This window comes from Meleagris gallopavo, chromosome 3 (assembly GCF_905368555.1).
Source record: "Meleagris gallopavo chromosome 3, MGAL_WU_HG_1.1, whole genome shotgun sequence".
Lineage (NCBI taxonomy): Eukaryota > Metazoa > Chordata > Aves > Galliformes > Phasianidae > Meleagris > Meleagris gallopavo.
The window spans coordinates 29,909,854-29,922,644 of NC_139406.1; the positions used below are offsets into that span (position 1 = coordinate 29,909,854).

Consider the following 12,791-nt stretch of genomic DNA (forward strand, 5'->3'; position numbering starts at 1 on the left):
GAACATTTAGTGTTTTGTCAGTGAGTTATGAGGGGGCAAGAAAGGAGGTCAAACTGATTTTTTCCTACCTGAAACTGGCTAGACAGGTTAAACATACCAGTCAAAATATTATCTACCATTAGGGAGATTCTCCCCACAGTCATTACTTCTCTAGCCTATTAATAGTTCTGGGATTTGCAAATTCTTTTACTAATTAGTTTGCTGCACAACCATAGCTGTCACTATTAGTCAAAACAGCTAGCGAGATACCATTTGGCCATTTAAGCATATTTTTTTTTTATTCTCTAGAGCAAGAAATCTACATTTTATTCTCTTCCAACTCTTCTGCTTCCCCTTCCTTACTAATCCTCTGTTTCCTAGCTTCCATTCTCTTATACTTGGAGCCGCTACTTGCTCCCCTCGGGCAACGCATTAAAATGGAGTCCCTCCAATACTGTTAAGCAGTTGCAGTAAACTAGCAAGTTGAGCAGGGAGATGTCACTGCTTCTTTCACAATGCCCAGTGCAGAGATTGGAGATCGGAGCTTTAGCTCATCTGGGGGATCTTCTCACAGAGCTCCAAAGCTGTTCAGATGCTACCAAAGTCTGTAATTGTGACTGCCCGCTCTCCCATTCACTTTTAATCATTAAAAAATGATAACATCACTTAGGACACTCAGTCCTAATTTTTCTCACTTCAAACATTTATTTGAGGCAACGTACTTTTTTGAAATAGCCTTCAACAAAACAGTGTGTACAAGTAGCTGCCACAGGTAAGAAGTAAACCTTGTACTGCAGCAAGGCATTGTTTAACTGTAATGGAGGAAATGCTAGCACAGTAAACTGAACTTTGGTCACTTCTTTTCCTCATGATATTCAGAAAAATCCAGATGATTACACTCCCTCAATTGCATCATCTTAAGTACTTCACGTGTATGAATAGTACATTAATCTTATCTTCATCTTGCCTACAATACATTTTCCTGCTGTTCTTTGCTTTTTCAAGAGAAGAACAACAGGAGATACCTACCAAGCAGATACCGTATAAGCAAAATCCAAACTAACCCCATTTAAATATACACGTTTTCAGCAAGTTCATAAGAAAGCTATGAAAGCTCCGTGCTGGAGAGAAGAAACACTACCAACTATTCATTAACATAAGCCAAGTGACTTAAGTTGTAGGACCATATTCTTCTAGAAAACCTAGTCTGTAGCAACAGCTGGCCAGCTTTGTAGGTTTTGTTGTAAATTTAAAAGGACCAGCTGCAGTAAAAGCAGCAACACACTGAAAAGTATCTTATGGAATGTTGATGCTTAGAAATAAATTAGTCCATCTGCAAGCAGCCCTTGCTAAAACAAGCTATCCTACCTTCTGAAAAGCAGTACTAGTGATGTACTCTCCCACAGTCATCGGCAATAACCTCACCACCTTCATGCTGGCCCTTAAGAGCTCTCTTTTATTCCCCAGTTCTCAAAACCTCCATTCCACGCATGATGCTATCATCTCTCCCACGTCTCTTAATTAACAAGAGATATCACATGCCATGGTTTGTTCTAAGGTTTACATATACCATCTGGTTAGCCTAAATGTAAAAGTATCCATTGGTGAACCACCAAGCCATGAAAAAAAACAAAACAAAACAAAAAAAACCCCAACAGGCAACCCTCGTACTTACCCCATGGCCTCTGTAGAGAGCATTAACACTACTTTCTTCTGCGTCAGTACCAATTTTCTCCAGATTCCTGTCAACTTGCTATCTGTGGGACTTTTGCCCTCTGACTGTGACTAAAAGCAGCCTAACAAACCAAGGGTAAGAGCCCATGGGGGAAAACCAGTGAAGGACTGAAGGTGAGATCAAATGGCAACTCTTCTCCCACCAAAGAGATTTTGATGCCTTGACGGGGCAAGCATTCATCAAGAACTACTGTTTGTTTTTACAAGGAACACCACAGAGTATGAAGTTACCTTATTAGACATGTGACAAGAAAATAGACGAGTTGCAAGCAAAGAACTTACATCCAGCCAATGCTAGTATAGGGCTAGGGAAACATTCCCTTCCACCACTTGAAGGCTATACATTTAATGCATATAGACGCAGCCAAAACAAGTGCCTTCATATTTTTTTACAATATTCCTCCTGTATTAAAGTATGTTCTTTAATTCTCCTCTCTTGAAAGACCAACATCAGAAAACCAGCCTTTGTTGGCTGCATTTAGCGTAGTGTTTTCTCCAAAAGCCTCCATTTACAGTAGGTAAAGATTTTCAGACATATGGTTTTATATTAAGACTCTTCTGACTACTTCCCAACCTAATACAATAGACTTCATAAGTTTTGAGAACTTTCAGTAATGTTGTTCTATAAAGATTCAAGCTTTTATTTATAAATACTTTATTTTATTTCCCCCAGCTGAAACGGATAATCTTTATGGAAAAGGAAGATGATTCTTCAACAATTGTTTGCATAAGACTGGCTAAAGTTTCTCCTGCTTTGCCTGAAAGCAGCTGCTCAGCACACAAGTTTTGTGATGTCAAAGTAATTGTAGCAGTTCTAGCCACCACCAAAGAGCCAAATCAATCCCTTTTTCTCCAACAAGAAAGAGCGAGACTTGGAATTATTTAAACAAAAGAGTTGAATGCATTAGTCCAAGTGACATTTCCTCTTCAGTGCAGCCAGCCATAAATTGATTTCAACTTACTTCAAGTGAAGTTGATCATCACTTTTCTCTCACGTGAGTATCGGCTTCTTACCCCGACATATCTTTACTTTTTACGTAATGACTTAATATGTTTTTAAAACACAAAAGAACTCATTAGGTCATTCTGAATACATGGAAAATATCCAGCAGGCTGCGTCAAGAATTTGTATGAAGAATATAAGACCCCATGCATTTTCTGAACATGCTCAGTACAGGAAAATGTATTCTCCATAACTTCGCTTTAAGGTAATTTTCTTTCTTTTTTTTTTTTCCCCTCTCCTATCTTTTTCACCTTCCTGAGAATGTCAAATTACATTTAAAAAGCAATGGTTTTCCAAAAGCTGCTGAGCTCATCTTAGCCAGGTCTAAGATGGATCAAACCAGATTTCAAAAAACAAAGAAAAAACCTTTTATTTGAATTTCTTTTAGATACATTTCTCCACACCCAGTATTAAATCCACATCCTTCTGAATAAAAATTAACAATACATTCAACCACACATTACAGACCCCTACGAATAGGCGAGGAGAAATCACAAGTTATCGACAACTGTTGAGCTGATATGCTCCAACAGTAGCTGATAAGAGTTGTTTCCAACTAACAATTAGCCAGCACAAGTTACAAGTGATCGATACAGCAGCAGTCTCCTAGAATAACAAGAAATTGTTCATTTCCACTCCATAGAAATAGATTGTACAGCTCACTTCTGTGGGCAGGAGTGGTAGTGAATCACAATTTCATTAGCCTCCACAGCAAAAGATGGTCTGATTATAAGAAAGTTGGTATCAAACATATTTACAGTCTCAACGTTTAAAGTTTAGCTATGGAGATACCAAGGTCAAAGATTTGATTTAGAAATGAGAGCCTGGCTTGCATGCTATTGAAGTCTGGGCTCTTCTGTACAGAAGCGACAATAATGAAAGGCTGTTCACTTAATAAAAGAAAACATCCCATTGTGGTTTCTTTGTTTAAAAACACCAGCGGATTAGTGCAGAATAGTGACTGCAACTCAGTGCTATTCATTAACTCTAGCGAAAATAACATGAGGTATGTTCCAAAGAAATAGAAGTCATTGTTTTCCTAGTAGAACTTGAGAAGTTTTATAACATTTTCAACAAAGAGAAAAATGTGGTTAAAAAAAAAAAAGTCTTTAGATATCTTTCAAACATACATAACACTCATGAAACGCAGAAGAACTATTGTTTCAGACTCAAGTCCTCACTGTTTGGGAAAGCACAATTTGTGGGAAAAAAAAAGAATAGTCAAGATGTCTAAAGCTGTGTAAGAAAGCTGTGATATAATCCAGAGCATGAAAATTATATATTATTGTATTTCTGTGAATTAGATCACAGCTGAAACTGGGACAATTGGTTTCTCTCACACAGTAGATTTCAAGCCCTAACTGGTTGTAGCAAAGTGATTCGTTTCCTGGATGTGGAAAGACAAACTAAAATATGTGATTCGACAACTCCGCAAGACGCAGAAGCTCCTAAAAAGAAAGAAACATTAGCAAAGAAAGAAAAGAAATTACACTTAGAAACAAGGGCCTTGGTTTTCTGTGGGGTTTTTTTTTGTTTGTTTGTTTTTAAGATTTAGCAGATTTAATGTATAACTAATACCTAAAAAAACCCAAGCTACCATATATTATTTTAAAGTTAACTACTAGAAACATAAAAGTTCTTATGATTTGCCACAGCAGTGGAAAAACTAGGTATACAGCATAATTAGCACATTCTGATAGAGAAAAGTTTCATGTTGGACCTTCATATAGAAGGTGAATCTTGCCTTAGCTGGTGATTTAAACAGTTCTGCCTACTCACCAGACTCACTGAATCGTTCATAATGAGTTTTAACACCCTTTTTCTTTCTATTAGATGACACCATAGCAAAATCATGAGAAACAGTGCTTGAATATGTAACATCAACAAATAAAAATAAAAATAAAAAAACCCCTCCACCTTTCAACAGGGTAACCGTGTGTATTTTAAATATTTAAGATTTTTCAGATGCTTCCATCACATCCAACTCCAATTCTCCTGTACTGCATTTACATATCTTTCTTCCAACTATACTCTCACAAGACGTGATGGATTATTTAATATCTTCTGAGGTAGTCTGTTGGTGCTGCTGGACAGTCTCAGTACAAGTTTCGCCTCATTCTTTAAAGCAACATTTTGTACAACAAAGTATTTCAATAAGAAACATACAAATGATCTTAAGAAGTGTTAAAATATTAATGCAGTTCCTAGCAATTCAATGTGTCTATTCACAGCTGAACATCAAATGCATGTAAAACCTACAACAAACACGTTTTTCTAACTTAATACGATCAATATTCCTTAAGCTCTCAGCCCATCGTTGCTATTTTGAAGGACAGATTATCAACCACTTACTTCTGGGACGACACGTAGCCAAGGCAGTCCTCATGCAGATCTGTGCTCTTTAAAAATATTTTAGTCCAATATTCATAAAATCAGTGATAAGATGTGTTAGAACTAACTTGAAGCTGAAAGAAAACCATTTTGATGAGTATGCCATCTAACCTACCAGCAGCTGCTCCACTCTGCTGTGCTTTAGCAGGAAACTCGAGCTTTTACAATGAATAAAGGATTCCTGCGCATCCTTTCTATCACGTTATTCTCCATATTCACTTCAGTGCCCAAATAAACCCCAGCAGAAGCTGAAGAAAGGAAACCACTGAGCAGCTTGGAGTTGCCCTAATACAGTTATATTACAGCACTTTTCCAAAACGTTATCAGCCAGCAGCTCGTTCTTTGAACAGGCCAGATACTGAGATCAAAACTAAGTCCAAAGCAAATAGAAGTCTAACCTAGCATACTTCTCCATCCTCTCTGTAACTTTTTTTTTTTTTTTTAAACACATGAAATGATAACACAAAGTACTTGGCACTGGAGCAAGTGGTAACCTATGGTAAGAGCCTAAAGGCCTACCAGAATTTGTAGGAAGATACAAAGCGTACATCATTTTAGCCTACATTAAGGCTCCTGGAAGTGGCACTATCCCTTCCTGCTTCCCAACATCACTGAAGTGCACGACTACACGTGCTGTTTCCCAGACTTTCAGTTTAGGAAATCTTCCTCAAAATCAAAGAGTTGGAAATGTCAGTTTGAAAAAGGACTTCAATTTTACAACTCCTCTTTGCAGGCAAAGAACTTTCTGTGGCAGTTCCATTTTTCTTGAGATATTTATTTCAAATAAATGTACTTCAGCTGCAGTATCTCTCTTCACTTGAAGTAGTAGAAACTCCACACTGTCTTGAAAACTGAAAATAGGTTAACTAAACTTTCAAGAAATACATGTACTTAAATTAGTGAACTTTGGACCTGTGAACCCTACAGAAAAAAAACACAAGAAGGTACTGGAAAAAAACAAGAACAAAGACACACTGCTTCTGTTGGTATTCTGGTTGAGTATTCCCATTATTCCATATCCAGTCCAGTACATGACTGCTCTGGCACGCTGTCTTCAGCTGTTTTTCAGAGATAAAGACAACAGACATTCTCCTCACTCACATGACACTATAGACATTAGAGTTCAAAGCCACAAAATGGTCTTAAAAGAAAAAAAAACAGTTCTGCAGAAACATGTCCTTAACAGTCAGTAATTCACAAACAGGACACTCCAAGCAACATCCCAGCCAGCACCAACTGAATCATCTCTTACAGAAGTGCTGTCTGGAGATAACAGTCAAAGCTGAGTTCTGCCTTCAGAATTAGAATTCAGCTTCTTTGTTTGAGAAGTGTATCGATTCCAATTACTTTAAGTACATAATTCATTACTTTAATTTTAACTTAAATGAGTCCTTAAAGATGCTTTAAAAGTGCCTCTATGCTGAACATTCACTCTTCGATGCACTTAGTGTAGAAATGTCACAAACAGGATACAGACACACGATTACAGGCTGTTCTCTATACTCTATTTATCCATAATGGTAATCAAACTGTTGAACGCGAGTGAAAGCAGAACTCAGACCACTCATATTCAGCCTACGACTAATTTGCACTTGAACCACCTCAAGATCCAGAAGCCTGTTGCGTAATACCAGCTAGCACAGCTAAGAAATGGCCACATGAGATTACATCACATAGTCATCCACTTATGGCAGGGGTGGGAGATATTTTATTCTTGCTTTCAGTCAGTGTTCATCTGGGCTGCTATGGTTACACTCATTTCAGAGTCCTGTTGTGGACACCGGATGAAGGCCAGTAATAGATACCTTTCTCCTTATGGAGCTCCAGGGAGATTTGTTCAACTTTTTCATTCTGCTTTTCAGTCAGCTGCTTCCCTTGGCTGCAGGAGCACTTCCAAATCTCCCTCTACCTGTTGATGGTCTACTTCAACCTATTACCAATGTTCTACTCCTTGGGTATGCTTCTTGTAGAGCCTTCCAAACAACTAAAACCTGCTTCCCTCCCCCCATAAAGATCCTGCTATCATCGCTTTTTAATTCTCAGTGCAGTCCTGGCTTGCCATTCTCAAACTGCTCTGAACTATTACTAACACATACAGAGCAGCCTCAGATAGCAAGGAGAAAGATAATGATGAGCTGTGGCTACAGAAAAGTAAACAGATTGAAATTCTGCAGGTTCTGCGGGCCTTAACCACACTGTGCCTGCGAAATGAGGCTAGCACTCCTCCTTTTTGCAGAACCACCTAACACGGGGTACTTGGCACTGCAATAGCAGCTGCAGCTGCTGGGACACACCAACAGAATCTGGGAGTCTCTTCCAACGCAAAGAAGTGCAAGATCACAACACAGCCTCTTACTTGCCTTCAATGAGTTTTCAGAGACAGTCTGAGCATCACACCAACTCAGCAGATCCACGTAACTTGGACAACAAGTTTTGTCACATGACTTCAGTGATTCTCTTATGTGAGGAACTACTGGAACTTAACATGAAATACTACGTGTCCCAAATATGCTAAGAGTTGAACCACGGTAAGAAATCCCACTTAAAAAAAAATGACCAGAGATTCCATTGCTTGTGTAGCTTAACCAATGAATGCACAGCACTAACGAAAGCAAGGGAGACCTTCTAATACATTGACTTGCAATTTACAGAACAAAGATTCAAAAAGCAAGACTAGTTGGACAGCAGAGCCAAAGGAAGACAACTCTCTTTCAGCTGGGCAGCAACACAGCAGCTGACTTAGCTTCTTGGGAAGCATTCTAGCAGAGCAAAGCTTCTGAAAGTTGATGCCAGCATGGCACAGGAAGATGTACAAAAACACTTTCCTCCTTAGCTAAGGATGAGTTTCACAACAGCTGTACAATAGGATATCAGCTGCTGCATACAGTCTGAGCTGTAAAATAAACACAAACTTGAGCACCAGAGCATGTAGAATAGCAGTCCTCAACACAGAGTGATAGTACACCCCCCTCTATACATGTGCTAACTGTTGGGTAAGATCTGATAACAAAGAAAGAGTACAAAAGCTGAAAGCATCAGTGAGAGTTGCAGCAGCTATCAAATACCCGTTCAAGTTGCAGGGGGGAAAAAAAAAAAAAGAAAAGAAAAAAAACTACAAAGTTCTATCCAGTTACTACCAAAACCAAATACCTCAGGGGAAGAAAAGTTTTGAAGTCAATCGCTCCACAACTAGATTCCATAGCATAGTTACTTACCACTTAGAGGTAACAAGGAAAAAAGGATTTTATTCAGTGCTTGAAAATAAAGCTCTGGGTTACAGAAGTCCAGTGAGATCAGGAGATGACCTACAGAGAACACCTAGCCAAGGGCACCTTTTCTGAACCAACCCAGTCTCCATGCACACTGGCTTTCAGTGACAACTGAGGCCATCACAGTTTGACTGCTCATCTCCTCCGGCTCTTCAAACAAGTCATCTCCCTGTGAGAAACCAAGAACTGCCACTCAGTAACCTGCAGAGTTCTAGAACTCAAGTTCATACCAGAATGGACTGCACCTCAAGGAGCTGGGGCTTAGCACAGCAGCACACACGCAAGATATTTATGCAGTGTTCAAAGTCACAAGCTTCTAATGTAATTGAAAGTAAACGCCCCTTACAAATATCCGTATTTCATAGTGCAAAACCATATTTAAACAATCAAAAAGTGAGTAATAGAGCAGTTAGCCAGCTCTTTAATACATTAGCTAAAAGTATATCAATTACATTGATTTTTATGATGGGCTGACTTCACATAATGGACTAAGCTCACTAGAAGGATTGTAAAAAAGGCAAAATGCTCTTCTGGAATTAGTGGAAGATGGTGTCAAAATGCTTTTAAGACAGGCACGCAGTTAAAACATTTTATTTGGGGATGTTAAATTTAGCACACTATTCTCAAGAATGGATATGGTGCTCAAGGGGAGTAAAAGCCATGATCACAACACTGCAGATGTATTTTGCAGATTCCTGTGACATTTGGCTTTAAAGACCGTTTTATTCCTAGCTAAGAAGCAGGAAGGTTGGACTAGGAGCATGGAGGCAAAATTCAGCTCTGCAGAAGGCTGGCAGCAGGATGCTCCAGGGATCCACAGAGCAGGCTGCACTTAAGGGCATTGATTAAAGATCTGAAAAGTAGAAATGCTAACAGTCAGGGTAGTTTCATCAATGATGGAAAACTGAAAATGCAATTAACTAGGGGCTAATCTGCCCCAGTGCACAATTGACACAATGGCAGATATAACTCAGCATTCAGAAACACAGACATGGAGATGAAAATCAGACAATTGCTACTATGGTGAGCAACTTAGTAGTGAAATACACTTAGTATAAACCAGAAGGTTGTAAGCATCCCTGGGAAATTTCAGGACGATTTCTACTCAGTATGAGCATAGCTGCTGAAAATGAGAAATGCTCAGATGCAAGAGGAGCAGTGGCAAGCACTAGCAGGATTGTAATACCTTCGTAAAGCTACTTGTCCACTCTCAGCCATTACCTGAGAAAGGCTGTTCTCACTTTATACCACATGTCTGAAGAATCTTGGATGAAGAGGTTAGAAATTATTACTGCTAATATAAATAACAAAGCAAGACATGAAAAATACATAGCTACTAGCAGATCACACAACGGCCAGAACAGAAACAGCTTACACTTCAAAAATTAAGATGCCACTTGGTGAAAGTGGGAAGCAGACCCTTCAGAGCTATGCTTTTTTTTTTTGACACAGTGCATAACTACACTTTCATAGTCATTGCTGTTGTGTGTCGTTATAGCCGAGAGCACTGGTGTGAGGCCCACAGCAGGAAGCATTCAGCAATCCTCTCATGACCTGCCACAGGCCTGCAGCCACGGGATACTGAGTAGATCCACTGCACAGCCCCAGTGCTACAAGCACTCATGGGGCTTGTTGGTGGGGGGAAAAGATGGTCCTCAACTTACAGACTAACTTAGAAGTCAAGGTCATAAAGAGCAACATGAACTACAATGGGAAACATACAGTATAACTTGGTCTAAAGCACGTCACTAGAGATTCCCAAATAAAAGAATTCCAGAACTCTTGTTCAGAGAGATCTGTTTATAAGCACAATGAAGCCCCATGCTCAGAGGTATCACTCCAACTCTCAGAAGGCACTTTAAGGTAACCTACATCCCAAAGGTTTTGTATGCAGGTCGCACAAAGTAACAGGCAGGGACAGCAGCAGGATCCCTGTGGCCTTGTGAAACAAACCTCTGTCCCAAGGCAGAAAGACAGAAAAACACAAAAGCCCAAAGCCAACACGCGGTGCTACCTACAGGCACGCAGAATAGGAAGGGCAGCACCAGCAGCGGGGAAGCTCTCCCGGCAGAATACCAGTAGGGCAGAAGCAGCACCTCAGCCACGCAGCACCGCCCTCCACCTCCCATTCCTGAGGCAGATCCAGCCCACCTTACCCAGGAGAGGTATGCGCTGCATAGCAGAAGTGGAGCAGCACCCCTCGGTGCCACTGGGCTCTGTAACGCTCATCACATGGCACCGCCACCACATGTCCGTGACTTTCAGTAATGTCACTGGTGCTGCGCTCTGAACTGAGGAACCAGGCAGCTCTGCTCACACAGCTCAGGGCTGTGGGAAGCCAGGCAGCACCCAGCAGCAGCCCCACTGTTGTCACCGTCACCTTGATCGCAAGGGTGGCTCGCAGCCGGCGTCCTTACCGAGTGATGCCCCTGCCACTGTCCAGGGACACCACACCACTTGGGAAACACCTCTCTCTGCTGTGCGCACGTGTTACAGACAAGGGGAGCTGACAGCACACTCCATGCTGACACAGTACCACTCACAGGAAGACACACTGAGACCGCAAAGCACTGGGAAGCAAAATGCCTTCTGCAGTATAAGCAGCCCTTTGTGTTGACAAGGGAAATGAGTGCTGCGGCGTTCCATGCGCCTGGGGCACCCCAAGCTCGCTGCCCCCGCAGGGAGCAGAGCTGGGAGCAGCAGCGCACCAGAACTCGGGGTTCACTGCATGCTGCCGCTCTGTACAGCTGCTGGCCGTGCCCACGTACAGCTTACAAACACCATTTACACAAACGGGAGATGCCGCCTCACTCCGCTCGCTGCCATAAAAGTTCTTTCTCCCAGCAGCCGCCGCACAGCAATCGGGTTCCATTCCCGCACCTCACTCCGTGCACCCACAGACCGACAGCTCCCCCGGGCTGACACCGGAGGGACTCCGTGTTCAGAGACGGGGGTAGCGGGCAGAGAAGCGCTTCTCAGAACGGGAGAAGAGGCAGGAGCGCTGCTACACGGATTCCCGCACACGAAAACTAAGTTACTTAGGGCACCACTCACAGGAGAGCCTCGCTTTGCCTCGATCCTCTCCGGCTCAAGGAAAGAGAACGAGGATGAGCGCCCCAAACGCTGCCCAGTTACGTAACGGCCCCTCACGGCCAGAGCGGAGCAGGGCCGGGCCGCCGCCCGCCGCGGGGCAGGCACGTCGGTGGGAGGCCGGCAGGGAGGGAGGGAGGGAGGCAGAGAGGGCAGGCTGCAGCCCAGCACGCGGCGCTCGCCCCGCGCTTCCCTCCGCGCGGGCCAGAAAGCGGAACCCGCGGCGCCCACCGCCCGCACTCACCTCGGTGACGTTCGGGGCCGGCGGGAGACCGAGGGCGGCGGCGGTGCTGCCCCGGCCCGGCTGTCACCGGCCGCCCAGGGTAGAGTCCCGCGGGGCGAATCCTCGGGCGACGCCGGCGGCGGCGGGAGGGACGAGCCGCCCGGCGCCCGCTCGCCGCCGCCGCCTCGCAGCGAGTCGATTCGCGGCCGGCCTCGCCGCCGTCGCGCGGCCGGGCGCTGCCGGCGGCGGCCGCTACGGCCGGGGCACCGCCGGGCACGGAGCGCCGCCGACCGCCGCCGCCTCGGCCCCCTCTTCCTGCGGCCGCCGGCGGCCGCGCTCGAGGCGCAGTCACGCGGAGCACCGCGGAGAAGCCGCCGCTTCGCTCAGCGCCTCGGAGCCCGCCGCCGCGCTCCCGCTCCGCATCCCCTGTCCTCCGCGCACCGGCGGCGGCGCCCCCGGCCGCGCCTCTGCCGCCCGCTCTCCCGCGCGCGCCGCTGCCGCCCGAGCCCCGCTCAGCGCCGTGTCTCCATCGCCAGCGCGGGGGCGGGCGCAGGGAAAGGGGCGGGCGCGGCCCCGGCCGCCCGCGCGCCCGCGCCCCTAGGTGGAGCCCGCGCGCCCGCCCCGCCCCGCCCCGCCGGAGCCCGGATGTGCCGCGGGGATGCCGGCGGGGTGTTCGGCTCTCCCTGGGCACCCGCGTTGTGTCGAGGTGCGAGGGCGACTCTCCCAGCGACTTTGCCCTCGCCATTTGGTGAGCGCTGCCCGCCTGCGTGTCGGCAGTCGGTGTGCCAGCTGTCACCTGGGGATCCGACAGCAAACGAAAGCATCCCATTGCATCCACAGCGAGCACTGAGTACCCGCCCTGGGTACGGAGCCCACTTGCAGCATCAGTGCGTTAGATGTGCATCCTATAATAATGCTTTTAGAGCATGACTGTTTAACAAAGCTAAAAAGCTGCTCCAGAAACCAAATGAGGAAAATTCTTTAATGCTTGAATTCTGGGAGCTGCTTTATCTTTCCCTACTCTTAAATTCAGCTTTTTTAAGATTATAGATCAAAGTTTATAAGCTCTCTTTGAAAAGTGTAGCTAGCAAATGAAGTTTTC

At 44.4% G+C, this 12,791-nt stretch overlaps 1 protein-coding gene across 3 annotated transcripts in view; it reads right to left on the reverse strand.

Annotated features, from left to right (window-relative positions):
- The window catches only part of GALNT1 (polypeptide N-acetylgalactosaminyltransferase 1), a 76,364-nt gene extending 64,096 nt beyond the window's left edge, over positions 1–12,268 (reverse strand). For all 3 annotated transcript variants that reach the window (XM_085220527.1, XM_085220526.1, XM_085220525.1), the window contains exon 1: positions 11,711–12,268. The gene's annotated coding sequence lies outside the window, so the exon portion shown is untranslated. The remainder of the gene's footprint in view (positions 1–11,710) is intronic.
- Between the last annotated feature and the right edge of the window lie 523 nt (positions 12,269–12,791).